The 27991-nt window shown below is 40.7% G+C and overlaps 1 protein-coding gene across 2 annotated transcripts in view; it reads left to right on the top strand.

The window, feature by feature from the left end:
• nsd1a (nuclear receptor binding SET domain protein 1a) overlaps positions 1–27991 on the top strand; it is a 322813-nt gene that overhangs the window by 252516 nt on the left and 42306 nt on the right. Inside the window, exon 25 of one of the 2 annotated variants that reach the window (XR_009645526.1) lies at positions 20412–20486. The gene's annotated coding sequence lies outside the window, so the exon portion shown is untranslated. Of the gene's footprint in view, positions 1–3007; positions 3942–20411; positions 20487–27991 lie in introns of those variants that run through there. The other variant, XR_009645527.1, reaches the window with a different exon arrangement.

Raw genomic sequence — 27991 nt, 5'->3', positions numbered from 1 at the left:
TGTTTATTCAACTTTTTATACCATGGAAGTAAAATTTAGACTAATCAAAACACAGTCTGAAATTCTCAATCTAGTTTCCAAACAAGAGGCTTCAGCCTATTTGAACCTGTCTTTTCAGTATACTAACGGTACCTTAAAGCTTAATCTAGCTTAATCTTAACTGTGACCAGTTTTCAGAGTTCAGCCACAGCTAGTGACAGCCTCTTCTAAGATGATTCAGGAACAATGATGGAATTTGGTAATTATATTCTGACTAACATTAAGCAAGAATAGATTAAATATAAGAACAAAGTGAGAGAACCTCTGTCAAGTAGTATTTTCTCAGCAATAAACTGCTCACGATGTGCTTTCTGAATCCTCAAGGTGACTCAGCTCCTGACCTTTTTACATCCTCTGTCCAAAATGGATAAAAGAGCTGAACTCAAAAGTGAGCTGAGTGTAACTGCTGTTTACATAAAGCCAGAAGTCGACTAAGTGTGGCGTGATGGAACCCAAGGAAAACGGAGATTACTGGGAACTGGGTGGAGAAACTCTCCAGTGGTTGGGGACATGCCTAACACAAAGGAAAATGGTTATGGTCGTTGGAAGTACCTCATTTCAGTCCCAGGACATCACTGCAGAAATTAGGCATGCCCACACTCTTAACACAATTTCAAAAGGTATCAGAGATTCTGATACGAACCGACTTAGCTAGTCTGGTAGCATCTGTGAAGAGAGAATCAAGAGTTAACGATTTGAGTCACATGTGACTTCTTCAGAATTCAATGCATTGTCCTTATTCTCCCAGCATCCACTATGATCACAAGCATTTCTAAAGAAATTACTTGTACTTTGATCATTGCAATTTGAACTGAAGTTAGTTTGGAATATGAACAAAAGTACTATTTAAAATCACATGAAACGATTTGAGATTTTCCTGTTTCCGAGAGTGCCGAGCACTTAAGACCATTAGACATAGGAATGGAAGTAAGGCCATTCGGCCCATCGAGTCCACTCCGCCATTCAATCATGGCTGATGGGCATTTCAACTCCACTTACCCGCATTCTCCCCGTAGCCCTTAATTCCTCGAGACATCAAGAATCTATCAATCTCTGCCTTGAAGACATTTAGCGTCTCGGCCTCCACTGCACTCTGCGGCACTTGTTAACAGAAAGTTTACCATACTGCTTTACAGAGTGAATGGAAGCAAAAGCTTCCCATGGAACAGTAGATATTGTCATGGCTAAACAACTAGATTATTATTGAAATGCTGCCTTCTGCAGATAGCCTGTAAAAGGTGCTGTCAAGTGGCACAACTGTGAGTTAGTCACAATCCAGTTAAAAACATTTCCAGACAGACCATCTGTGCCTTTCTTACATACTTATCATTAATGTATTATGTATTCCTTAATTCAAAGGATGGTACTTATTTGGGTATTAAATCGAAAACTTAGTATTTAACAAATTAACTATCATCTATTAAAAATGCAAAGTTGGAAATATCTGCGGTAGCAAATTGTTCTATTTTTCTGAAGTGTTTAAAAATTCTACAAATTTAGCAGGAACATTCTTTGGCCACACAATTTACACTGCAGTGATATTGCAAGTACAATTTCAGTTACACCTATTTTTAGATACGTGCGGAATCAGCAGCAGGGGTTTATATTTATTGGGTCCTAACTGCTCTATAAACAGTGAAAGCAGGGTTTTGAACGTGCTCACTTTAACCTATGTGATGGTAACTATTATTAAAATGCTGATTGAAGTTTAACACAAGCTTGTCAGCTTCATACTAACCTGAAACTTTATCCAGTTTGTTTGCAGTAGTTGCAATTATACATGGTCTATGTGAAGCCAGAGTTGCATGTTACCACTTTCTTATGGTAGTCATCCATCTGAGGCCAAATTTTAAACTTGCATCTGTTTTGTTGCAGTTGTGCAACATATTTTCATTGTTAAAGTTGTTCACCAAAATGTTTGCAAAATAAGCAGCCGATCTCTCCAGCAAGAATAAATCAGGGAGCAAAGCTGTGGTGGATCTCATTTGAGTTGATCCCATTTTCCCAGAATAGATTCTGCAATCATGATTCACTTTAGTGTATATCACATATGGTAAAATTGTACATATGTTGAAGTATGATTACTATTATTATTTGTGAAGTCTTAAACATCTGACTCTGATGTGTTACTGCTTAACTTTCAGTAAATTGAAAACAAGAGAGTAAATCTTTTGCAGCAAACACAGAGAAAGCTGGAGTAACTGAGCAGGTTTGGCAGCATCTGTGCAGAGAAACAGTTATGTTTTGAAACTGGTGTGACTCAGAATTGTAAATCTTTTATTGACTCATTATCAGTTGTAGGGTGTTTTCCCCAACTACTCAAAGACGTCTGCCCTACTGACGACTGTGAATATACTGAAACTTGACTTAATTTTTAAAATGATTGCTTCTAGCCTTGGAAGAGAAATAAAAGATTTCTTGCTCCTGATCGCTATCCAATAACTCATGCTGGAAAGTGTGTGTGAGAGAGTATGTGCATGTTTGTGTGTATGTATGTGATATATATGTATACAGAATGTATGTTTATATATGTGCATAGTTTTAAGATTGAAGAATGACCACTTGAACAAGGTGTTAAAGTTTGGTCATTACCCATAGCTCATATTTAAGCAGACATCAGCAGCATCAAGAAAGGAACGGGGAGCATATGCATTTAGCTAATAATTGAAGTTGTGTGCAGTTGACAGAAGGAAGCTTTCTTGTAAGCATCCCATTGATCTTTTACTCAGCAGAAGCTGTGAACAAGAGTAAGTTGCCTCACTTCCTTTTGTGGATCTGGATTTTACTAGGTAACTTTATTGTATGTGTATGTTTTACACTGCAGATTACCAGACACACAATAACAAAATTCAGTGAAACATGGAAAGCTGCTTTTTTAAAAGTTATGTTCTGTCATAAACCTTTCTCATAATCAGAAGAAGCTAATCAGTATTTTTGGAACTTCTCCCTAATTTTTGTGTACAAATAGAATTGATGAAGAGCTTCCTGCCTTTCAGTAGAACTGATGCCTGTGACAAGTCTTGAGTTGTGCCTTCTTGGTAGCTGCTGTCTGAATATCTCAAAGCAATATTTACAACTTTATAAGTGAAGATGTACTCTTGCACCCAAGACCCCATTGAAGATTGATTGCATATTGCCATAGAAATAGTTAACACCTTTACAAATAATTTGGTTTTTTTCCTTAATTAAAAGTATTTTGATGCATTAGATATACTGTGATGGAAGACTAGTGCAGGAAATGTACCATAAACAAAGTATTATCTTTATTGAGCTGCAGTGTATTAGTCATTCATTTTCATTACAGTCCAGAATCAATAAACACTTTGTGTGGGGGGGCGGGGTTAGAGAATGCAATTTGAGGAAAATGGAAGAGGACATTCCTTTAATGAATTAAGATTTGTCATAGTGTATAAATCAATAACACATGCTGTTAGGAATATCCCCATTAACTACAAAATAACACTGGATTAGAAGTGCTGAATAGAGTGAAAAAGGCAATTTGATGCCCCAACTACTGCCTGTCAGAATGCAGTGTTTTATGAACTATATTGTCTACGCAACTTGCTCACTAGCTATTGTTTGGGCTGTACAATAATCAATGCTCAGTATACGTTTAATTGTTGCTTTATTGTGACTGTATGGCTTTGTAGTCAAGTTTTACAAACTGCCTTTAAGGCCTGTTTTAAAGGCCAAAACGTTTCTGGTGGGCAGGGCATTATTTTTTAATGATTTGTTCCTGCAGCTGTCTGCCAGAAAAATATTAAACCAAATCATGTTCCATAGTGAGGGATGTGTTCAGTGGTTAAATAACTGTTCATGAGCAAGGCTGTCCTGTGAAGCAAGACCAAAATAACGTAGATCTTCTGTATTTGTACATGGTGAAAAGAAGTCAGAGAATAAAGGTTACGTTTACTGAAACTTAAAAGGTTTGTGAATTAAACTTTTTTACACCATTGATTTTAGAGTCATAAATCAAAGTATAACACACTTCTCAAATTTGGTTCTATCCCTTTGCTGGAATCATAATTACCCAAAAGTATAACTTCCCTTTGCTGCTCATCCTTTGTAATATAGCTACTGTATTCTATGCAGCATGGGGCGGCATGGTGGCACAGTGGTTAGCACTGCTGCCTCACAGCGCCAGGAAACCAGGTTCGATTCCAGCCTCAGGTGACTGTCTTTGTGGAGTTTGCACATTCTCCCCGTGTCTGCGTGAGTTTCTTCCGGGTGCTCCAGTTTTCTCCCACAATCCAAAGTTGTGCAGGTCAGGTGAATTAGGAGAAAGTGAGGACTGCAGATGCTGGACATCAGAGTCGAGAGTGTGGTGCTGGAAAAGCACGGCAGGTCAGGCAGCATCTAAGAAGCAGGAAAATCAACGTTTCGGGCATAAGTCCTTCATCAGGTTAGGTGGATTGGCCATGCTAAATTGCCATAGTGTTCAGGGGTGTGTGGGTAGATGAATTAGTCAGGAGTAAATGTAGAGTAGTAAGATAGGGGAATGGGTTTGGGTGTGATACTGTTCAGAGGGTTGGTGTGGACTTGTTGGACTGAATGGCCTGTTTCCGCACTGTAGATATTCAATAAAGAAAAAATAATCTGTACCAAAACTAAAGAGACAAGGAGTACAAAAATAACAACAAAACTAATAAAGTGTTTAATAAATTGATCATTTAACTTATAATTTATGGGAACACACTTGAAGTATTGCACACCTACTTCGGATGCTTAGGAACAGTGCAAGCCATTTATCCCTGTTCTGTGAGGGTATGGGTGAGCTGTGATCAAATTCTATCTGTGCCTCATATCTCTTAATCTTTTTAGATAACAAAGATCTATCAATCTCAGATTTAAATGTATTATTTGACCCAGTATTAATTGCTGTTTATGGAAGAAGGTTTCTCTGACTTCATTCCTGGAGTCCTACATTCCTTGTCCTTAGACTCCCCAATTAGAGATAAAAGTTTGTCTCTATCCATCCTATCAGTTTTCCTTGATATGATAAAAACTTTGATTATATCAACCCCTTAACATTCTAAATTCTTGTGAGCATAACTTCTGTTTGTGTAAACATCTCTTCTCATAATTTAACCCTTGCAATGCAGATATCATTTTTAGTAAGCCTTAACTAACTCACTGCAAAATATCTTTTCTAAGGTATGATGCCCACAAGAGAATAACACTGTAGGTCTGGCCTAATTAGGGCTTTGTGTAACTGCAGCATAACTTATACACCTTTGTATTCTAGCCTTCTAGATATAAAGGTCAGCATTCCATTGGCCTTTTGAATTTTTTTCCATACTCGTCCATAACATTTTAATGATCTGTATGTACATAATTCCTAAGTCTTGTTGGACCTCCACTGCTTCAAGCTTTTCAGCAGTTAAGCAGAGGACCTCAGATTTATCTTTACTGTTATGCATTTGCAACAATTTGTCTATTCTTTTAATCTCTTATTAGCTCTGTAGTCTTCTGCTTCCATTTTCACTGCTTTGAATGCTTGGTGTCATTGCCAAAATTCAATATTGTGCTTTGTATTCCATCACCTTAGTTAATGAAAATGGTGAATAGTAGACGTCTCAATCTGTCTGGAGTCATAGAGATGTACAGCACGGAAACAGACCCTTCAGTCCAACTTGTCCATGTCAACCAGATACCCCAACCCAATCTAGTCCCACCTGCCAGCACCTGGCCCATATCCCTCCAAACCCTTCCTATTCATATATCCATACCTTTTAAATTTTACAATTGTACTTGCCTCTACCACTTCCTCTGGCAGCTCATTCCATACACATACCACCCTCTGCGTGAAAATGTTGCCCCTTAGGTCTCTTTTATATCTTTCCCCTCTCATCCTAAACCTATGCCCTCTTGTTTTGGACTCCCCCACCCCAGGGAAAATACTTTGTCTATTTATCCTATCCATGTCCCTCATGATTTTATAAACCTCTATAACGTCACCCCTCAGCCTCTACGCTCCAGGGAAAACAGCCCTAGCCTATTCAACCTCTCTCTGTTGCTCAAATCCTCCAAAGCTGGTAGCATCCTTGTAAATCTTTTCTGAACCCCTTCAAGTTTCACAACATCTTTCCAATAGGAAGGAAACCAGAATTGCACACACTATTCCAACAGTGGCCTAACCAATATCCTGTACAGCCGCAACATGACCTCCCAACTCCTGTACTCAGTACTCTGATCAATAATCTACACCAGCCATTCAGTGAATTTCCTAACTATGTAAATGATTTGCCTTCAATTCCATGGTTTCAGCTTTAGTTAATGGCCTCTTCCTGAGGGACTCTCAAACACTTACTGGAAGTCCATGAAAATAACATATAATAATATTCCCTTGTTTGCTACTTAAGTCACCTCTTCATAAAGTTTGATCAGGTTCTTCAGATAATGACTATCCTTTACAAATCCAATTTGGTGCTCTGGTAATATCTTGTCAACAGATGTGAGACTAACTATTCTTCCATGTCTTCCTTCTTGGACTCTAAAAGTGTTATGATGTATGCAATTTTCTAATCAAAAGAAATGGATCCTCAATTCAAGACAACATTGGAAAATTATAGTTAAGGCATCTGCAATGTTATCATCAATTTCATTTAAAATCCTGATAGGGACCATCTGGTCTTGGATACTTGTCACTTTTTAGCACCATTATTTTTCAAATATTGGTATTACTTTTATGTTGATTTGGGTATGACCCTATCCCTAATGCAATACAAGTTTAATTGAAATGTCCAGCATATTATAAACTGGCACAGTATTTATTTGACATGTCTGCTATTTCTTAATTTTATATACAATATCACTGCTCTCAGGTTCAAAAGGCCCATACTTTTGAACTCTAATGTTTCTAGTATATTTCTTTTAAAAAAAACCTTGCAGGCTTTTTTTCATATTCCCTTTAGCAGCTTTTTAAACCTTTTTTTGTGCTTATTCTTCTGGTGTTTTATCATTTATTGTTGTACATGGAATTCTTTTTGAACAAATAGAATTCTACTGCTTTTGTGAACTAGTTATGTATGCCTTTAAATTATTTTCTGATTGCATCCTACTATTTTTAAATTGATGTACTCATTACTGGATTTGTTCAAATTACTGTGGACAATTTCTACTCATCCCATTTTGAACCAGTTTTCCCTAAATCCAACATTTATGTAGTTACTTTTCATTTTTACCTTTAAAACACAATATTGCACTCAGTCATATTCTAATTACTATTGAATAAGTTTTAATAGTGTTAGGCTTTTAACTAAGTATGACTTATTAGTCAAAGTTAAATTCATTGAGGTAATATTGCCCTCAGAGTTTGCCCTTTCTTTCTGTATAGTTTTTCAATTCAATTCCAGTTCTGTCCAACTTGAAGCCATATCTCAGTAATGTCCACCACACAAACTAAGTTGCATTTGAACCTGTGTCAATTCAGTTTGTTCCTTATACTCTGTTTTATAAAAATGCCTAATTTAGGGCAATTTGCCCTATTCTAATATTTTCTGTCTCAGTTCTTATACCTCTCTCCTTTGTTTAGTGACATTGTATCTTTTAATCTTCCTTTTTACTGGTGTTAACTGAAGCACAACTTTTGACTATTACTTTCTTCATTTTTGTTTGTTTTGAAATCATTATGTTGCCTTTGCCACCTGAGCTCTCCCTGACAATCCTTTTCAACGCATAAATTCTTCTGGCCACCCTATTTATTCTGTCTAAACCACAGAACAATTCAGGTTCAGCCTGTTCCTGTGTAAGGGTTCCCTCCTTTCCCAGCACGGTTCTATTGCCCCTTGTAAAGGAATCGCTACCACAGCACTACCTCAGTCATGTATTCATCTCCTATTAGGCCCAATTGATGCTTGTGTAACAAATGACTCTACAATCTAATGTACTTTGCTCTGTGCCAATTTGTGCATAGCCCAGGTAATTCAATTCTAAGCTTTGAGGTTCTCCTTTTTATGTGCAGTATCTAATTTTCACTGAGCAGGACTCCATGCCTAAACTCCCAAGATGTCCTTCCAACCAGATCATCAAGATTGTTTATTTTCAGTCTGTAACCAACTCTACTGCTGCCTCATTTGCTGCTGAAATGTTCAATGTTCTCTTTGTTAGCTTTAGATTTTATAATATAAAGCCCCTGGCCTTCCTTTCTACATTCTACCGTTGACATCATCCAAAGCTCTGCTGTTCATGTACTAACCTGCACCATTCCTGTTCACCCATCACCTCTGTGCTTTGCATTAAAAAAAAACCTTCCAAGACAAGTGAGAATGACCCTGGACCTTCTGAGGTATGGATACTACAACTGCACCACAAGAGCACCCCCTTATCATCCCTTTGGCTGACTTTCCTATATTGGTTCCCAATTGAGGAGCGCCCTATATTTTGACCTTGTTTTCAAATTTCTCTATGTTCTTGCCATTTCTAATCTAGTCCCACAACTGCATCTTCCTTCCTCCCCATCCCCAAAACATTTTCTATAGATTCTGTGGTCAGCATTTTAGCAGTCCTTTGAAAATCCTTGATCATTATCCTCTTATACAGTAGTTTTGCTTGTTGTATTGAACTAGTCATGCAGATCCTCACTCTGTAATTCACCTGTGTTCTCTTTACACTACACATTGTTGGCCTTACCAATCAGCTGGGAGCTGGCACCTCCATAGGAGTTGTGAGCAGGCTCTGCAGCAACTGCTCAGGGACTCTTCCTCTGCCTTGTGTTTCTCCATTTTCATTTTTATATCAGTTACTGAACTGGGGAGATTTGAGGTGGAGTCATCTACTCAGATGTGTTCACTTGGGAAAGGTAGCTGTCCAACACTATCACATTGCTTTTTGTCATTGGAAATATCAGGAATTCAAATTTTGATCAAACATAGAAAGATACCTACTTATTTGTGGAGAAACCACTGGGGAAGAAAATGTTCTATGCAATTGAAGTCTTTTGTGGACTAAGATTCTTGGCACCCAGCCCACCACACCTTGGAGCAATGTTTCTCACATCATCTTCAATTATTTCACCTCATGAATTATTCAGTTGTGCTCAGCTGTACCCCTCTGATGCAATCATGAAGCACGAGTGAAGAACTACTCACCATGACATGAACCTCCCTAATCATGCCACCGGTACCATATTTAAAACTCAGCTGCGTACCACTTCAGATGCTGCAAGCAAGGAATCATCCCTCACTTTTCAGTGCTTGACTGTTATAGAATGAAGGAAAGAAAAGCTATTACTCCTTTTGGTGGACAGTGAGATGCTAGACGGGCTGTGGAAGAGGAAGGCCATTATTTTTCCAGCAGGTTACGACACTGGACACAGCCAGCCTAGTCTCCAATAACAGGCTGGCTTTATGTTGTATCCTGTCTGAGAAGTAATATCCCAGCTGTACAGGAAAATGGATCTTCTATACTCTGCAAGGGTAAGTGCCACCACTGTCTTCTATCTGCTCCCTCAGGACCGCCTCTCACTCTAACTCTGTCATTGTATCCATTTCTCACCAAGGCCCATAGATCACAACTCTCACCATTGCATGTATCATGTCCACTTACTTCATTCATCTCATTCCACCTGTTCACAAAACTACAGACCCTTCTTGCCCTCTGTGCTTCCTACCCACTCACTGGGAATACCTTACTAGCTCTTCTATTCCTGCATCTCCACTAACTGTTTTCCATCCACTTCTATAATCCCTACCTTTGTCTCATTGCAGGTAAAAATGGGTCTATAATTGAGCAATAACATTGAAGATGTGTTTTGAACATCCAGCTACTCACTTCATAAGAGGAGAACTTTCTCGAATTAGCTGCAGAAGAACACAACCGTTCATGTGGAGATGGGAGACTTTAATGGCCAACTAACCCAGTAAGCTTCATTATGCTGTGCTGCTATCCCAATAACACTACTGTGAATTTAATCTGCACAACTTTAGTCCCTTTTTAGACAACTATTTCTCCCCCTTTTGCGTTATGTATGCACCAGCCATGCACAGTAAAAAAAGTAGCACCAGACATTCTCAACCCTGCCTTCATCTCGAAGGAGGAAACAACTCAAACCCCTGGGGGATGTACATTAACCTGCACTCTCCACCGGCTCAGAGACCTTCATCCTGGCAGGTACTCTGTCAAGATTAGTCTCAGGAGCATAGGCTGGTGAGTGTGTTACTGACACTTTACGGCAGCTGGTCAAGGTTGAAATGCCCCGGAACTTGGAGGATGCTGGAGCCTAGCACCCGGGACTTGAGCTGGATCAAAGGACGGAGGAGTGCAACAAAAGATGAAGTGCTATGCTGGCTCAGGCACCTAACTGTTCCCATGGGCAGGTTGACACCCACATTAGAGAGCCAGGGCCAGCACACTGACAATACGTGCACAGATTTACACTCCATCACTGTAACCATTAATGGCAAGGTGGATAAGTGATGTTGACTTCACTCCAAGTACCCCTTCCTCTGAGAAAGATAGGCTGGTACCAGCAGGAATGAAGCGCTAACAAGATCTCCTGAAGCTTCTTTCCAGGACATTGAAGAGGTGCCTGGTCCTGTCATCTTAGCCCTACTTCTGAACAAAAAAACTCTGCAGATATTCAAGCCAAGAAGTGTAAACCTGCTTCTGAAACACTCTGGCCTATACACTGTAGGCTGGATGGCACCCAGGATCATCTTCCAAACCAATGATAGAGTAGTCTCCCTCCAGCCCAGCTGTGGAAATCAGGTCTGCAATTACCCAGAGTGGGAGATAGAGGAAGTAAAATACTTACTGAAGGCACATGGGTTGCATGAGTGAAAATGCACTGTAAGTAGCCTTCCACTGGGCACTATCTGTTCCAGTGTAATTTTCACTGTCAAACCTGGTGAAGTCACAGTCCATTTAAGAGATGAATAGCAATTTCAAACATCCCAAAAATGTAATGGCCAAGCATTGCTCATCTCTCTCAAAAAGCTTTAAAACATTGAAGGACTGCAGTTCCCTTTCATAAGCAACATCCAATTTCTTCAGTTCCTTGGTGGGAAGGCTAGAATTCATCATTAGCCATGAACTGGCTCTGAGTTGGTACATTCTCTTTGCCTTTCACAGCCGAATGGTCCTTTGAACCATGATGTTGACTGCAGCCAAGGCCACTTTAATGTGGACAACACTGAGGCTAAACACAGGGAATGTGCTAGGGCCTAGCCTGCACTTACTCTCATTCATAATAGTGGGTGTACGAAATAAGTGAACATTACAGGAGGGAACGACTCTGTTTAGCAGCTTTAGAAGAGAGTGCACTGCCATTCAAGACTGAGAGGAGTTCAGTGGGCAGCATCTATGTCCAATCTCCATAAAGTTTCACAAACTTCTGCTTCTCATTTCTTCAACAGCATCCTTCAGGATAATTTAGCATTTAGCAGTGCACATACTCTCTGGAAAATTGGATGGTTAAAGACCCTTCCTCTCAATTTGCTGGGAGACTTCTCTGCACAACAGTTTGATATGATACGCTGATTAAAACCTTAAGACCAGCCTAATCTTAGTGCCATGTGATGTTACTTCATTGTCTCACTGCTGCTTTTTCCTTAAAGGTCAACACGACACAGCATTTATAATTGGAGATACTCAAAAGTGCAATCAACCAAAAATGATATATGCCTAATCTAATGAATAAGGAGAAAGTGAGGACTGCAGATGCTGGAGATCAGAGCTGAAAATGTGTTGCTGGAAAAGCACAGCAGGTCAGGCAGCATCCAAGGAGCAGGAAAATCGACGTTTCGGCCATGAGCCCCCCTTCAGGAGTCAGTAATCCAGATTCTTCAGTAATCTAATGAATAACACAAGTTATTCAGAAACAGAAAAGATCTTAATCGCAAAAATAACAAGGTGTACATGTCTTTTACATTAAGTAGGGCCTGTTCCCAGATCATATACAGAATCTGAAGTAATGTGTCCCTTTCAGACCTGTTCCAAATGCTGATAGTTCAGTGGTTTGGGCCATTCTTAATCCATATCTGAAGTGTTGTTAAGAGAGTTATATGATGGCGAGGCTTGTAATTTGGTGGGTTTAAGGAGGTGGGGTGGGGGGGGGAGGCGGCGGGGTTGGGGTGGGGAGATGGTGGCATCCCATCAGTCTCCTCTGCCTCCTTGGTGAATCCTCACCTGTTGCTGCTTCTCTTTCCAGAGCCTGTGCAGGAAAGGAGGTTACTGTTTTGTGGTGCTTGAAGACAACATTATAAGTGTTGTGACTGAAATGGTCTCCAGAATTGAAGCAACTACACAAGGACAACAGCATGAATGTCAAATACATGAGCATCTTTGAGGAATGTCAGGAGTATAATGGCAGTTACTAAAGGAACTTCTGGGCACTCACATCCAGCTCAATAACACCTTATGTCATGCCTTCTCAGAATGTGGCAGGGAAGCTTTCCGAGGAAGTCCATATTATGCTTCCAAGAGGAACTCTGATATATGCCATCATATTCAAGTATAAGTTGCAAAACCAAACTTTTCATATTATGTTGGGGATGGAAAGCCATTATGATGGCCCACCAAAAGAAATACATCCTTCCACATCACAGACCATGTACTTACATACTTACAATTCAGTGTGTGAATATAGCAGCTACAAACTGTGGACTTCCAGTGCTAGCTACAGAATGTGTTTCTGTAATGGAAAGTTCAGGTGCTACTTTGAAATATCTTTGTCTGATTCCACTTGCTCAACTGACATGACAAGTCACTACCTAGTTTATATGATATAATGGTCATGATTGCTAGAGGCCATAATTCCTCCTGTGCAATCTTGAGCAATGAATGATCTATCAATTGAATACAAAATGAAGCTAGAAAAGATGTCATTTCTGAATCTTTGGAGGCATGATTATTGCAATTACCACTCTCAGGATCTAGTGTGATATAGTAGGGCCTTATCCGCCATATAAACTGTGGAACGTACTTCACATGTGACATTGTAACATGGTGCCATGTAGCGACATGTCCATGCTCCCCCACCTTTGACTGTTGGTTCAGTGCTGTCCACAATGATCAGCTGCCTGCCTCTCCCATACATGAGAAAGTAATTCAAGCTATAGAGACTGGCAGCCTGTAACTGAACACTGAAGACCGTGTGCACTTAGAACACGATATGGCCCACACAGAGACTGGCAACCTCTAAGTCAGTGAAAGTGTGCATTGAAATCAATGTGAAGTAGAAAGAGGTAAGCAGCTTTCAAATAACAACCAAGAAAGTAAGTTCAGAGCCACAGGATACATCCTGTGCAGGCACAGATATGCACGTGTGTGCAAAGCAACTTGGCAGAACCACGCTAAAGTCATATTGAATTTTGAAGTTGGTATTTTTAACTTGAAAGGAGTGCCTTATCCAGTCTAGCAGAAAATCTTAAGTATTAACATAAACTGCTGCAGGTTGCCAATTTTTGAATCTTCAACAGCCTGCTCTCTCCCCCACTTTTTCAAGATTCAGATGACACTTAGATAAATGATAGAAGTTCTTTTTTGGATTCCAAACATTCAGCCGGTTTTGTAATTATAGATTTGTTCTCACAGGAATAGTCCTTCTAGGGTGTACTGCTCATTATGGAAATTCTAATACTGAAAATATACTTCCAACATATTAGTTAGATTCTGATGAGTAGCATGACGCATGTTGAATAAGAGTGGCTGAAAAAATTGGGTTGTAAATTATGGCTTTGTGTGTATTGGAATGACCAAGGTATAGGGAAGAAGGAACATTTTACTCAAAATGGGTTTTCTTTCTATAGGAGCGGAGGTTTTTATTGCCAGTTCAGTTTCTGTGGTCTTGTCAGTCAAAAGAGTTATACTGTCTCTCACACTATTCACCAGGAAGCTCAATTATCAAGTAATCATTTTCTCATGTGGTGTAAGTTATTGTGATTGTTTGATTTGGCATTTTTGCCTTTGTCCTGATGAGTGCAAAATGAAAAACTTTGACAACATGTTAATCATTTAATAATATTAAAGGATAATTTATATTTTCTTGGCTCCAATCACTGGAAGCAGCTCAATAAAAAAAAACCTCAAGTAATGATGCAAAATTAACTTAATTGTAATCTAACTCAGAATTAAAAGGTTGCATAAGACCGCAATATTTAAATAAATTCCTCATTTTTTTTGGGCAGAGTCTATTTAGGCAAGCTGTACGGATTATATTTATCCACAACAGGAAAGTGTTGTCATTGTGCTGGTTTGTGCAACAGTAGAATAAGTTTGGGTTTTGGATTCTTCTGCTAGAAAATTGTTGGTTTGTTCCTAAATGTCTGGCAGAAATCAAAGCACATTTACTAATGGGTCTTTGGTAAGAAGTGATGTGTGAAGTCCCTTTATCGTCAGTTATATAAATGATTTGGTTGTGAACCTAAGAGGTATAGTTTGTAAGTTTGCAGATGACCCCAAAATTAGAGGTGTAGTGTACAACAAAGAAAGTTACTTCAGAGTACAATGGGATCTTGACCAGATGGGCAAATAGGCTGAGGAGTGGCAGATGGAGTTTAATTCAGATAAATGCGAGGTGCTGCATTTTGGGAAAGCAAATCAGAGCAAGACTTATACACTCAATGGTAAGATCCTGGGAACTGTTGCTGAATAAAAAGACCTTGGAGTGCAGGTTCATAGCTCCTTGAAAGTAGAGTCACAGGTAGATAGGATAGTGAAGAAGGCATTTCGTACATTTTTCATTATTGGACAGAGCATTGAGTGTAGGAATTGGGAAGTCATGTCACGGCTGTACAGGACCTTTGGCCAATTTTGGAATTCTGTGTGTAATTCTGGTCTCCTTCCTATCAGAAGAATGTTGTGAAACTTGAAAGGGTTCAGAAAAGATTTGCAAAGATGTTGCCAGGGTTGGAGGGTTTGAACTACAGGGAGAGGCTAAATAGGTTGAGGCTATTTTCTCTGGAGTGTTGGAGACTGAGGGGTGACCTTATCGAGGAATATAAAATCATGAGGGGTGTGGATAGGATAAATAGATAAGGTCTTTTCCCTGGGGTGGGAGAGTCCAGAACTGGAGGGCATAGGTTTACGGTGAGGAGGGAAACATCTAAAAGAGACCCAAGGGGCAACATTTTCATGCAGAGGGTGGTACGTGTATGGAATGAGCTGCCAGAAGAAGTAGTGGAAGTTGGTACAATTATAACATTTAAAAGGCACCTGGATGTGTATATGTACAGGAAGTATTTAGAGGGATGTGAGCCAAGTGCTGGCAAATGGGACTAGATTTGTTAGGATATTTGGTCAGCATGGACGAGTTGGAATAAAGAGTCTATTTTCGGGGTTTACACCTCTATGAATCTAAGTCCTGCAGGGGTCTCTGCTGGGACTTCAATTTTTAGAATTTACTGTGGTTACTTTGGTGAGGCAGTGAAGGTTTGGTAGCTCGGTTTACAGATGATAGCACGATACAGTGTATTTGCTGAGAAGAAAATACAGGAGTTGCCAGCGGATATAGGTAGATAGAGTGACTGGGCAAAAGTCTGGCAGATGGAGTATAATGTGGGAAAATACGAAGCTGTTCACTTTTGCAGGATCATGAAAGAGCAGTATTACTGGAGAATGAGTGAAAAATTTTGTGGTACAGAATTGTCTAGATTTGTGAGAGTCTGAAAAAGTTAGTAAGCAGGTACAGAATGTAATTTAAAATGTTAATAGAATGCTGTCATTTATTACAAGAGGAATTGAACAAGTAAGGATGTTTTGTTTCAGATGTACAGGACATTATTGGAATCACATATCAACTACTGCTGTCGTTTTAGGACAATAGGTTCATAGAATCTCCACAATCCCTTTCGGCCCAACAAATCCACACCGACCATCCAAACAGCACCCCACCTGCAGCTAATGTATCTAATCCACACATCACTGAATACTATGGGAAATTTAGCATGGCCAGTCCACCTAACTACACTTCTTTGGACTGAGAGAGGAAGCCAGAATACCCACACAGACATGGGGAGCATGTGCAAACTCTACACAGAAAGTTGCCAGTGGTTGGGATTGAACCCAGGTCTCGGGCTGTGAGGCAGCAGTGCTAACACTGAGCCACCAGGCCACTCCTGTAGCACAAGGTGAATGTGTTCCCCTGGAGTTGGGAAGATTTGGGCTGATTTGGTTGAAATGTATCAAATTCTGAACAGTCTTGACAAGGTGGATATGGAAAGGACATTCTCTCTTGTGGTGTGTCAAGGACTAAGGGGGTACTATTTTAAAATAAGGATTGAGGTGAGGAGAGTTATTTTTCATTTAGATCTGCAACTTTGGAACACATTGCTTTAGAACGCAGTCATTTAATATTTTTAAGACAAATGTGGATCGATTCTTGTTAGGCAAGAGAATTAGATTATTGTGAGTAAATGGGTACATGGAATTCAAAGCACAGAGATTAACCATAATCTTATTGAATAGTGGAGCAGGTTTAAGGGGCTGAGTGGTCTCCTGCTCTTGTTTCACATGTTCCTATGGCCCAATTTCTCGAACTGTTTTACAGCCATGCATTTTTAAACTCTTAGAATCATAGAGATGTACAGCAGGGAAATAGATCCTTCGGTTCAACCCGTCCAAGCCGACTGGATAGCCCAACCCAATCTAGTCCCACCTGCCAGCACCTGGCCCATATCCCTCCAAACCCTTCCTATTCATATACCCATCCAGATGCCTTTAAAATGTTACAATTGTACCAGCCTCCACCACTTCCTCTGGCAGCTCATTCCATACATGTACCACCCTCTGTGTGAAAACCTTGCCCTTTAGGTCTCTCTTTTATATCTTTCCCCTCTCACCCTAAACCTATGCCCTCTAGTTCTGGACTTCCCAAACCCAGGGAAAAGACTTTGCCTATTTATCCTATCCATGCCCCTCATGATTTTATAAACCTCTATGAGGTCACCCCTCAGCCTCCGACGCTCCAGAGAAAACAGTCCCAGCCTGTTCAGCCCCTCCTTGTAGCTCAAATCCTCCAACCCTGGAAACGTCCTTGTAAATCTTTTCTGAACCCTTTCAAGTTTCACAACGTCTTTCCAATAGGAAGGAGACCAGAACTGCACACAATACTCCAGCAGTGGCCTAACCAATGCCCTGTACAGCTGCAAAATGACCTCCAAACCCTATACTCAATATTCTGACCAATAAAAGAAAGCATACCAAATGCCACCTTCACTATCCTATCTACCTGCAACTCCACTTTCAAGGAGCTATGAACTTGCACTCCAAGGTCTCTTTGTTCAGCAACACTCCACAAGACCTTACCATTAAGTGTATAAGCTCTGCTCTGCTCCCAAAAATGCAGCACCTCGCATTTATCTAAATTAAAGTCCAACTGCCACTCCTCAGCTGATTAGCCCATCTCGTCAAGATCCCGTTGTAATCTGAGGTAACCTTCCTCGCTGTTCACGAACTTGCAATTTTGTTGTCATCTGCAAACTTACAAACCATACCTGCTAGGTTCACATGAAAATCATTTATGTAAATGCCGGAAAGTAGTGGACCCAGCACCAATCCTTGTGGCATTCCACTGGTCACAGGCCTCCAGTCTGAAAAGCAACCCTCCACCACTACCCTCTGTCTTCTACCTTTGAGTCAGTTCTGTATCCAAATGGCTAGTTCTCCCTGTATTCCATGAGATCTCACCTTGCTAACCAATTTCCCCTGGGGAGCCTTGTTGAACATGTCACTGAAGTCCATACAGATCACATCTACTGCTCTGCCCTCATCAATCTTCTTTGTTACTTCTTCAAAAAACTCAATCAAGTTTGTGAGACATAATTTCCCACGCATAAAGCCATGTTGACTATCCCTAATCAGTCCTTGCCTTTCCAAATACATGTACGTCCTGTCCCTCAGGATTCCCTCTAACAACTTGTCCACCACCGAGGTCAGACTCACCGGTCTATAGTTCCCTGGCTTGTCCTTACCACCTTCCTTAAATATTCTTGATTGCTGCAGGTACTAAGAGAGATTTGGATGAGGTCACAGGATTGCCAGCCCATGCAGAAAACAACAGGATCTATTTCTTGATATGTCTGTGCAATCTGGGTTCATTAAAATGTACCAAACCAATCTGTGATTTCTTTCACAAAATCCAATAACACCCTAACTGTGCAGGTGAGATAAATACACTGTAGGAAGAGCTGCCAGCAGGTGAGATAAATACACTGTAGGAAGAGCTGCCAGCAGGTGAGAGATCTTCCCCATTTAAAGAGACAAGCCCTGAAGGACCCAGGTAGTCATTTACAAGATAACCCCTCCCCTTCTTTCTTCACTATGAACTATTACCTCAAAGTTTTCTTCTCAACCCTTACATCCAAGATGTACAAGGACTAACAGACCTGTCACTTAGGCAGCTCGATAGATTTGAAGCTACTTTACTTTTTCATGCTTGTCTATTTCCACAATCAAACTCCCTTCAAGGCTTCCACCATTAGATTAGATTACTTACAGTGTGGAAACAGGCCATTCGGCCCAACAAGTCCACACCGACCCGCCGAAGCACAACCCACCCATACCCCTACATTTACCCCTTACCTAACACTACGGGCAATTTAGCATGGCCAATTCACCTGACCCGCACATCTTTGGACTGTGGGAGGAAACCGGAGCACCCGGAGGAAACCCACGCAGACACGGGGAGAACGTGCAAACTCCACACAGTCAGTCGCCCGAGTCGGGAAGTCAGTCGCCTGAGTCGGGCGACCATCTTAGCCTCAAACATATATTTCTCTCAAATTTATTTTCCATTTCCCCATAAGCCCTCAGCAGCATAGTCTCACTCAAGGCCTTCACCTACTCATTCCTTAACCCCATACCTGAGAAAACTGCTAAAAGCCTCCTTTGCCTGTACCTGCTAAACCTGTGACCTCACACCTCGAGGACATATAGCTTCTAGACTTGGAACAAATGAGCGTACCTCACTCTTCAGGCAACTGAGTTGTGAGTCTGCTTCTTAACAGCCAAACCCTGGACAAACCAATGTTATTTACATCAGCCAGCATGACTCAGGTTGATTCCATCCCTCCTCCTAGCCACTGCCTTAGCGACTGTTCACAAAACCAAACTCTGCCCCACTTCAGCTGAACTACTGCTGAGAGCTTTGTGCTTGATGCTGTGACCTCCAGATTTGATGTTTTCAAGAGATGGAAGTAAAACACTACACATTGCAAATCTGAAACATAAACAAATAATTCTTGAAACCACAGCAGGTCTCCAGCAGCATCTATAGAGTTAACATGACCCTTTCGCAATGCTCTCTTGATTGGTCACTATTTCTCTAAACCTCCATGAACAAATTTATCCAAAACTTTGCCGGTTGTCGTCTTCTGTTCCAAGCTTTGACCAAGCGTTTGATCACCACTTTTAATATGATTTTTGTCTTGTCATTATTTATTTTTGTCTGATTAATACCTTTCTTAAAGTCCTTGGGACATTTTCTGCAATGAATGAATGTTGTAACTGCAAGGAGCCTGGTCAATTTCAAAAGGTGTTTAAACAGCTTAAACGTGTGAAATTTTGTTCATGGATGAAGACTTGGAGTAGGACAAAAACCAGGTATTCGAGATGAGTCATTTAATGTTCACAAAAAGCAATACAAATCTGATTCAAATGCAAATAAAGTGCTTCAGCTTCTTTCCTGAATCATTAGATATAGAATTAAACAATACCTGAATTTGCCCTTAGTGAAACTTCATTTGGCCCTGTCAGAAGAAGTGCTAAAAAGATAAGGTTTCTTTTTGCCTTTCTCAGAAAACTAACTGGAATATAGATCAAGTCCTGATGCCCATTTCCTTCACCTGGATAGCACGGGATAGATGAGTGTTGAAGGCTGACCATGGTGAAGGATCACGTTCTCTTCTTGTCCAACTGAGTTATAATGCCTACTGCACATTGTGATAGAGACCAACCCAGAGTCCTAAAATCAGAGGCTCAGCAGCCCCTTAACCTGTACCTGTCCTTGTTTTTGTGTACATCAGATTGAGCAACTTCTTCTGGGAGAATGGGTCCTACCAAATGTTTCAGCACGAGCCAATCCCCTGGAACCATCCTTCCATTTCCAATAATCATCTGGATTAAAAAGGAGAAATTTCTGGAAATACTTGGCAGGTCAGGAGACATCTTCAAGGAAAGGAGTAAAGTTAACATTTTGATCAATAACGTTTCATGAGGGACCACAAACATAAATAGCAATCAGATGCAGTTTGACATCTTGGCCTTTTCAGGGTTTTGCTTAGTAACAAAACAAACGCTTTTGTGCTAAAGATCAAAGTACAGTTTAGGAAATAAAAGTTTCAGAGTTTGAATCCAACAGAACTTTAATAAAATTCCAATATTGGACATCTTTCTATGAAATGAATATAAACCATGGAATTTCATCCTTTTACTAGGTTGGCTGTTATAGCTTCAGGTGATATTACGTTCTTCTGGAATACTCCCATGCTTCAGTCTTGGAGATCCTAATGGTAAGTAAATTATTACCCATGATTACCATCTTGTTCAATAATTTTCCTGTCCTCTTAGCTTCAGTAACCTTAAAGAGATCTTCACATAAACTGGTAAATTTGGTGTGCAATTGTGAGCACCACATTTTAAGATAGATGTTAAGGTAGAAGAAACTTACTAGAATGGCTATATAGGAACACCAAATAACTTGGGAACACTTTAGGGAGAAATATAGCAGGAAAAAGTTTAGAAAATTGTGGATGTCTAGAACAATTTGGGACTGGATGAGCAACAAGGAAGTACACAGGGAGCAATCCAGCTGTGCCCAGAGAGAAATGCAGGAAGTGCAAGAGGGAACTTAGAAGAACAAAAGGGGGATTATGAACTGGGGAGAATCCCAAGGTATTTTATAAATATGTTGAAGGGGAAAGGTTAATCAGGGAAGGAGTAGTGCCCATTAGGAACCAAAAGGGCACCTGTGAGAGATACCACAGGATATTGGTTGGGCAGAGACAAACCACTACAGATGCCAGAGGAAAGATCACAGAAGTGCTTCCCAGGAGGTTCCCAAGCACTGACGATGTCACCTAGACAGGGGACGAAACGTCTGCAACACAAATTCCCAACTCGGCGAACAGAACCACAAAACAACGAGCACCCGAGCTACAAATCTTCTCACAACCTTAGAAAGCAGGAAATTATAGACCTGTTAGTCTGACCTCAGTGGTGCGAAAGATGCTGGAGTCAATTATAAAAGGATGAAATTACGACACATCTGGATAGCAGTAACAGGATAGGTCAGAGTCAGCATGGATTTATGAAGGGGAAATCATGCTTGACCAATCTTGTGGAATTTTTTTGAGGATGTAACTCTGAAGATGGACAAGGGAGATCCAGTAGATGTAGTGTACCTGGACTTGCAGAAAGCCTTTGATAAACTCCCACATAGGAGGTTAGTGAGCAAAATTAGGGCACATCATATTGGGGGCAAAGTACTAACGTGGATTGAAAGTTGGTTGGATGACTGGAGACAAAGAGTAGTGATAAACGGCTCCCTTTCGGAATGGCAGGCGGTGACCAGTGGGGTACCGCAGGGATCAGTGCTGGGACTGCAGCTTTTTACAATATATATTAATGACATAGAAGATGGTATTATTAGTAACATTAGCAAATTTGCTGATGATACAAAGCTGGGTGGCAGGGTGAAATGTGAGGAGGATGTTAGGAGATTACAGTGACCTGGACAGGTTAGGTGAGTGGACAGATGCATGGCAGATGCAGTTTAGCATGGATAAATGTATGATTATCTACTTTGGTGGCAAGAACAGGAAGGCAGATTACTACCTAAATGGAGTCAAGTTAGGTAAAATGGCAGCACAAAGATCTGGGTGTTCTTGTACACCAGTCAATGAAGGCAAGCATGCAGGTACAGCAGGTAGTGAAGAAAGCTAATAGCATGCTGGCCTTCATAACAAGAGGGATTGAGTATAGAAGCAAAGAGGTTCTTCTGCAGCTGTACAGGGCCCTGGTGAGACTGCACCTAGAATATTGTATGCAGTTCTGGTCTCCAAATTTGAGGAAAGACATTCTGGCTATTGAGGGAATGCAGCATAGATTCATGAGGTCAATTCCTGGAATGGCAGGACTATCTTATGTTGAAAGATTGGAGCGATTGGGCTTGTATACCCTTGAGTTTAGAAGACGGAGAGGGGATCTGATTGTGACGTATAAGATTATCGAGGAGAAAGTGAGGACTGCAGATTCTGGAGATCAGAGCTGAAAATGTGTTGCTGGAAAAGTGCAGCAAGTCAGGCAGCATCCACAGAGCAGGAGAATCGATTGTTGGGCATGAACCCTAATTCAGGAATGATGAAGGGCTCATGCCCGAAACATCGATTCTCCTGCTCTTTGGATGCTGCCTGATCTGCTGCACTTTTCCAGCAACACATTTTCAGCACATATAAGATTATTAAAAGGATTGGACACACTGGAGGCAGGAAATATGTTTCCGCTGATGGGTGAGTCCCGAACCAGAGGACACAGCTTAAAAATAAGGGGTAGGCCATTTAGAACAGAGATGAGGAGAAACTTCTTCACCCAGAGAGTGGTGGCTGTGTGGAATGCTCTGCCCCAGAGGGCAGTAGAGGCCCAGTCTCTGGATTCATTGAAGAAAGAGTTGGATAGAGCTCTCAAGGATAGTGGAAACAAGGGTTATGGAGATAAGGCAGGAACAGGATACTGATTGAGGATGATCAGCCATGATCATATTGAATGGTGGTGCAGGCTCAAAGGGCAGAATGGCCTACTCCTGCACTTATTGTCTGTTGGTTGCAGGGTCAATCATGAGGGGCAGGAGATTGAGGGGATTTGAAAAGAAACTTTTCACTCACTGGGTGGTAGGAATCTGGAATGCACTGCTTAGAAAGCTAGTGGAGGTTGGAAACCTTCTAAATGTATTTTTAAAGGTTATAAGACATTTTACTTCAAATACAACATTCAAGGATGTGGAGCAAGTGCAGGAAATTGGCATTAGTGCACTTTGTGGTAATTATGTCAGTGCAGATTTGCTGGGCTGAAGGGCCTTTTCTATTCTGTATGAATCTATGACTCCATTCTCCTTAGAGGAGACATTTCACACAGGAGCTTAAAATCATAACTCTTATCAAGTAAGGAGAAATGAATTCTAGTGTCAGAATAGTTGGTAACCTGAGGACTCAGACACAAGGACAGAAGGAAACAAAGGTTAGACAAGGAAAGGAACTTACACAGCAAGGTGTTTGAATGCAATACATGAATCTGCTGTCATTGTCCTTTCAGTCAATATCGACTCACTGTGTGGCTGTTGTGCCATCCAAATGTTTCCCCTCAGATCTCACAATTTAACTCATTTAAGTTCCTGCAAGTGCTTAGCCGTGATAATGAAAACATTATAAAAATTGCCAAATGGTCATATGAGGTGGTTGGATTTTGGCTTCAGTTCTCTGAAGGTAAATTTCTGAGGTCAAAGTCATTTGGAAAAAGTAACCTAAATAGCTACATTTTCTTGGAAATTGTGTGAATCAGCATTAGTCAAACAGCATCCTTCCGTGGATTACCACTTCACTATCGTGGAGAGTGGTGTTGATCCGCGAGAGCAATGCAGGAGTTCTCAATTCCTGGCAGCATCCAGGTAAGGTTGGAGGAGAGGAACATAGAACATAGAAAGATACAGCGCAGTACAGGCCCTTCGGCCCTCGATGTTGCGCCGACCGAATCCTACCTAACCTACACTAGCCCAATAACTTCCAAATGCCTATCCAATGCCCGCTTAAATGACCATAAAGAAGGAGAGTTCACCACTGCTACTGGCAGGGCATTCCATGAACTCACAACCCGCTGTGTAAAGAAACAGACAAAGCTGTTCTGAAGTTGTAGAGGTACAATACTTGTAAGAGTTGAAAAGCTAGTAAAGACAAAGCAAAAAATCTAGAACAAGGTAACAGTGTAACACTTGGTCAAAACGAAGAGTGCAGCAGAGTCGCCGTGACAAAAACAAATGCAAGTGTGGCCAGTTTAAATTATGTCCCAAAATCCAATCAAGTTTAAATATTAATGAAATACTAAATTCAAATTAATGAAACAATTTGATATTTTGGGGCATTAAACCAGACATTTTGAACAGTTGGGGCAAGAACTGCCAAGCCACCAACAAATACAGACTGCCAGAACAGCTCTGCGAAAGGTACTTGTCCCAGGTTTGTGCAGGAGGCCATTGAATAGGGGAAGAAACAAAGATGATTTGACAGCTGGCTGGTTTTGAAAGTTGATTTTTTTTGTAAATATCTTAAATCAGGAGTTTTGAAATAAAAAATTGGACTAATAGTGTAGAGAGGGAGGTAAAAGATCGGTTTATGGGAAAGGAGTTGTAAGTAGTGGTTGGTTTGGATATTCTGTTGGACTTAACTTTTACTTTAAATAATGACCTCTGGGATAACTCTTTACCTCTTGAATTTTACCAGATTACAGCAAAAAGTGAGTGTGTGTGGCTGGTTTAAATTAGAAGGGTTTACCCAGTGTCGCAACAAAGCACAACCCTAAACACGTCTCATCAGTGATCCAGGCAGAAGATATAGGTGATAGCAATGGTTGTGATGGCAGATAAGGTCTGCAGCAAGACAAGGAAATCACCAATCATTGATATTTCCATACAACTGGAACTGGATCTGCTTTCAGTGAAGGACCCAGTTACTGATGTTCCACAGTAAAACCACATTAAAACAGGGTGGGGACAGAGAGTCTGGCTACAGACTGACCAATAGGTAGCTGAGTTTAACTCGGACGTTTCACTCTTAGAATAGGAACAGGGAATTTTTTTGTAGCTTTCTTCATGAATCAGACTCCATGCTGCTCATCCTGCATGGGGAAGCAATTGGGAAAGGTCTCATACAAAAGGGTCTGTCCCATGACCAGCCTGGCTGGAAAACCACATCCAGCAGACTCCTCTACCTGCAGTCTGAAAACCTAAACCAAATTTGCTGTTGGAACCTGGAAGGTACAATTTTTCATGGATAACAAAACAAAGAACTGCCCTGTTCCTGTACATTCAGGAACTTCATGACAATCTCTTGCAGGCTCATGCTGTCAAAGATCAGCTGACCATCATAGTTGTTACATCTTCTGGAGAGGAAAACCCAAGGATCAACCCAGGACACAATCTGATTTGTCATCAAGAACAGACTTGTCAACCAACTCTGAGCTCCCTGTTGGCAACAATTGCCTCATGACTCTCCATCTACAACCTATCAGCAAGTAGCTCTAACCTTAGCCATTGATGAGTCCAAAGGAGATTGGAAATGACACCCAAACTGGAAAGGAATTGGGAATTGCAACTGCAGCAGATTGCCTGCTCACCAGCTGGTCCATCAACACACTGTTCCACCAAAAAGACAACTCTAATATTTCTTGGAGGTATCATTTAATCCCAAGACCAAAAGAATTTAACTCTCATAACCAAAGTGATGACCAGTGCAGATCAGACCATTGGCTCCATCCAATGTCCATCAAATGCCACTAGAAAGTTTCAGAAAAAAAAACTCAATGTTGAGCAGTTTCAAGCCCAAGCATTGTAACACACCTGGCATTGTCTTCACCAAAATCTCCAAAGAACTCATTATAATGGAGTGAAGAAGAGTTGGAAAGAATAGAAGACAACCATCATCTTGTGCGGCGAAGACATCATCAGCTGCAAGACGCGGAAACACCAAGACTGGTTCCATGAGAATAATGATCATCCAAGACCTCATCAACTAGAAAAAAGAAAAGCTCTCCATACCTGAAAAAATATCAGCAAGGCAACGAGGAGAACTCAAAAAATGAAGATGCAGTTGTAAAGAAGAACTAGAGAAATTAAGAACCAATGGAGTACTGTGAAAACTAAATTGTAACTCCTTGTTGATAAGCACCAAGGACCAATCCCCTTGACCTTAAACCAATGCAGAGCAAGGATAAAACCCTTTGAGAAACTCAAAACATTAGCCTCTGATGGAGAGGTCACTAAGAACAGAAACCATAATAAATATGCCCTTGTCAATAATTGTAAGAAAATCCTCCAATTTCCCAAAAATGACCTTAGACTGTCATTTAATATAGAAGTTGAAGCCACCATGAGACCCTTGAAGAATGAACATCTAAGGACGGGAGTCTGCAACAACCCTGACATCTGTGATGATACCAAGATCCTTATGTATAAGCCAGTCATCCTTCGGACTTTACTACATGGCTCCATTTGAAGATCCTGAGGAGTGCTTGAGATGGATCCTCTGCATCAGCTGGGAGAACAGGCAGACTAACGGCAATGTCAATTGCACCAGCAGAGGCCATGATCATACAAAAACAACTTCACTGGCCTAGCCACATGCTGAGGATGCCAGAATTCTGACTGCCAAAGTCAGTCATCTTCACCCAGCTCAATGAAGGTATCAAATACGAGGATGACAAAGGAAGCATTTCAAAGACTACTTCCCTCAAGAAATGCAACATAGATGTTAATGTGTGGGTCACCCTCTATCAGAAGGAACAGATTTGGAGAAAACTCCTGTATGATGGGACAATTCAAGAACACTACCAGCAAGTAGTAGAACAAGGGAATGCCAACAATCTAAACCCCCAGAACCACTACCTCCTGGAAATGCCTGCCGAGTGAGTAGTTGGAGATGCAGCACTAGGATCAGGCTCAGTCACGCAAAAGGTCCATGACACAGAATTTCCTCAGTGGACAATCAAACTATATTGAGTGACTGCTGATGACAAACCTATGGAGCGAATGAAGTGTTTATATTGAATGAAGTGTTTATGTTGCTGAGTTTATTATAAACAGAACAAATGAGAAGTCACAAGTAGTTTAATTTTGAGTTTAGTTCAGAAGAATCAGGTTTCAGGTTAATCCCAGCAGAAGATTACAACTTTTCAACCCAGCTACAGGGCACTTTTTAGGTTTGTTGAATTTGCAGGTTGACAGTTTGTTAAATCAGAATCCCTACACAGTGCAGAAAGGACCATTTGGCCCATCAGGTCCATCACTGACCCTCCAAAGAGCATCCCACAGACCTGTAACCCCATATTTTTCCATGGCCAATCCACTTCAACTGCACCTCTTTGGACCATTTATAGAGCTTGTTTTTGTGATAAATTTGTTCTTATTCAGAAAGAGCATTTAACATAAATGCATGAGTCTGTCACTGACTAAGCACCACAGTAACCAACTGCAAATTAAAACCTATCTATTGGGTGAGGTTCTATTCTGGGATCAGATACGTCCAGTATTATCATCAATTGGGGTTTTGATGGGATAGGAATGTATTGAATTTAAACAAGATTTGAGAATTAAGAAACAGATGAATGGGTATGAAGCATAAAACAAAACAGCTGGTATAAAGTGCATTACATGGATTAGAATTTTGAAGTGATTTTGACTGTTACTAAGATTTTTCTTGGATTAGAAAATATAACCATGGACTAGTTTTGGCAACAGCTATACCAATTTAACAGATAAGCCGAAGGGGGAAATTAAAGTAGGTATTTTTAGGGATGAAATGCTTAAAGTGATGACTCAACTTTTAGAATCAGAAGAGATCTAAAATTGAGTGTGACCACTAGAATTAGCTAAGATTTAAATTCCTTCCTTCAAGTGGGGAAAAAAAAACAAGGATAACGAAGAAAGCAAGATGTAAAGGGTAGGAATGAAAAAGAGCAATAGAAAATGAGAAGGATATGTCAGAGGTCAGTTCTTTACAGAGTAGTGGGTGCTTAGAATGCACTGCTGGGAGTAGAGTCTGACACAGCAGGGACATTTAAGCGACTCTTGGATAGGTTCATGGAAGATAGTAAAATGAAGGGTATGTACATTAGTTTGAGCTTAGAGCACGTTAAAAGGTTGGTACAACACTGAGGGCTGAATGGCCTGTACTGTGCTACACTGTTCTATGTTTGGATAGAGCCCTAGAATAAGAAAATTTCATTTGTAAAGAGGAGAGAAATGAAAAGAGAA

Source organism: Hemiscyllium ocellatum, chromosome 16 (genome assembly GCF_020745735.1).
Source record: "Hemiscyllium ocellatum isolate sHemOce1 chromosome 16, sHemOce1.pat.X.cur, whole genome shotgun sequence".
NCBI lineage: Eukaryota > Metazoa > Chordata > Chondrichthyes > Orectolobiformes > Hemiscylliidae > Hemiscyllium > Hemiscyllium ocellatum.
Note: the sequence above shows the minus strand (reverse complement) of the source record. Positions and strands in the feature narration are given on the sequence as shown.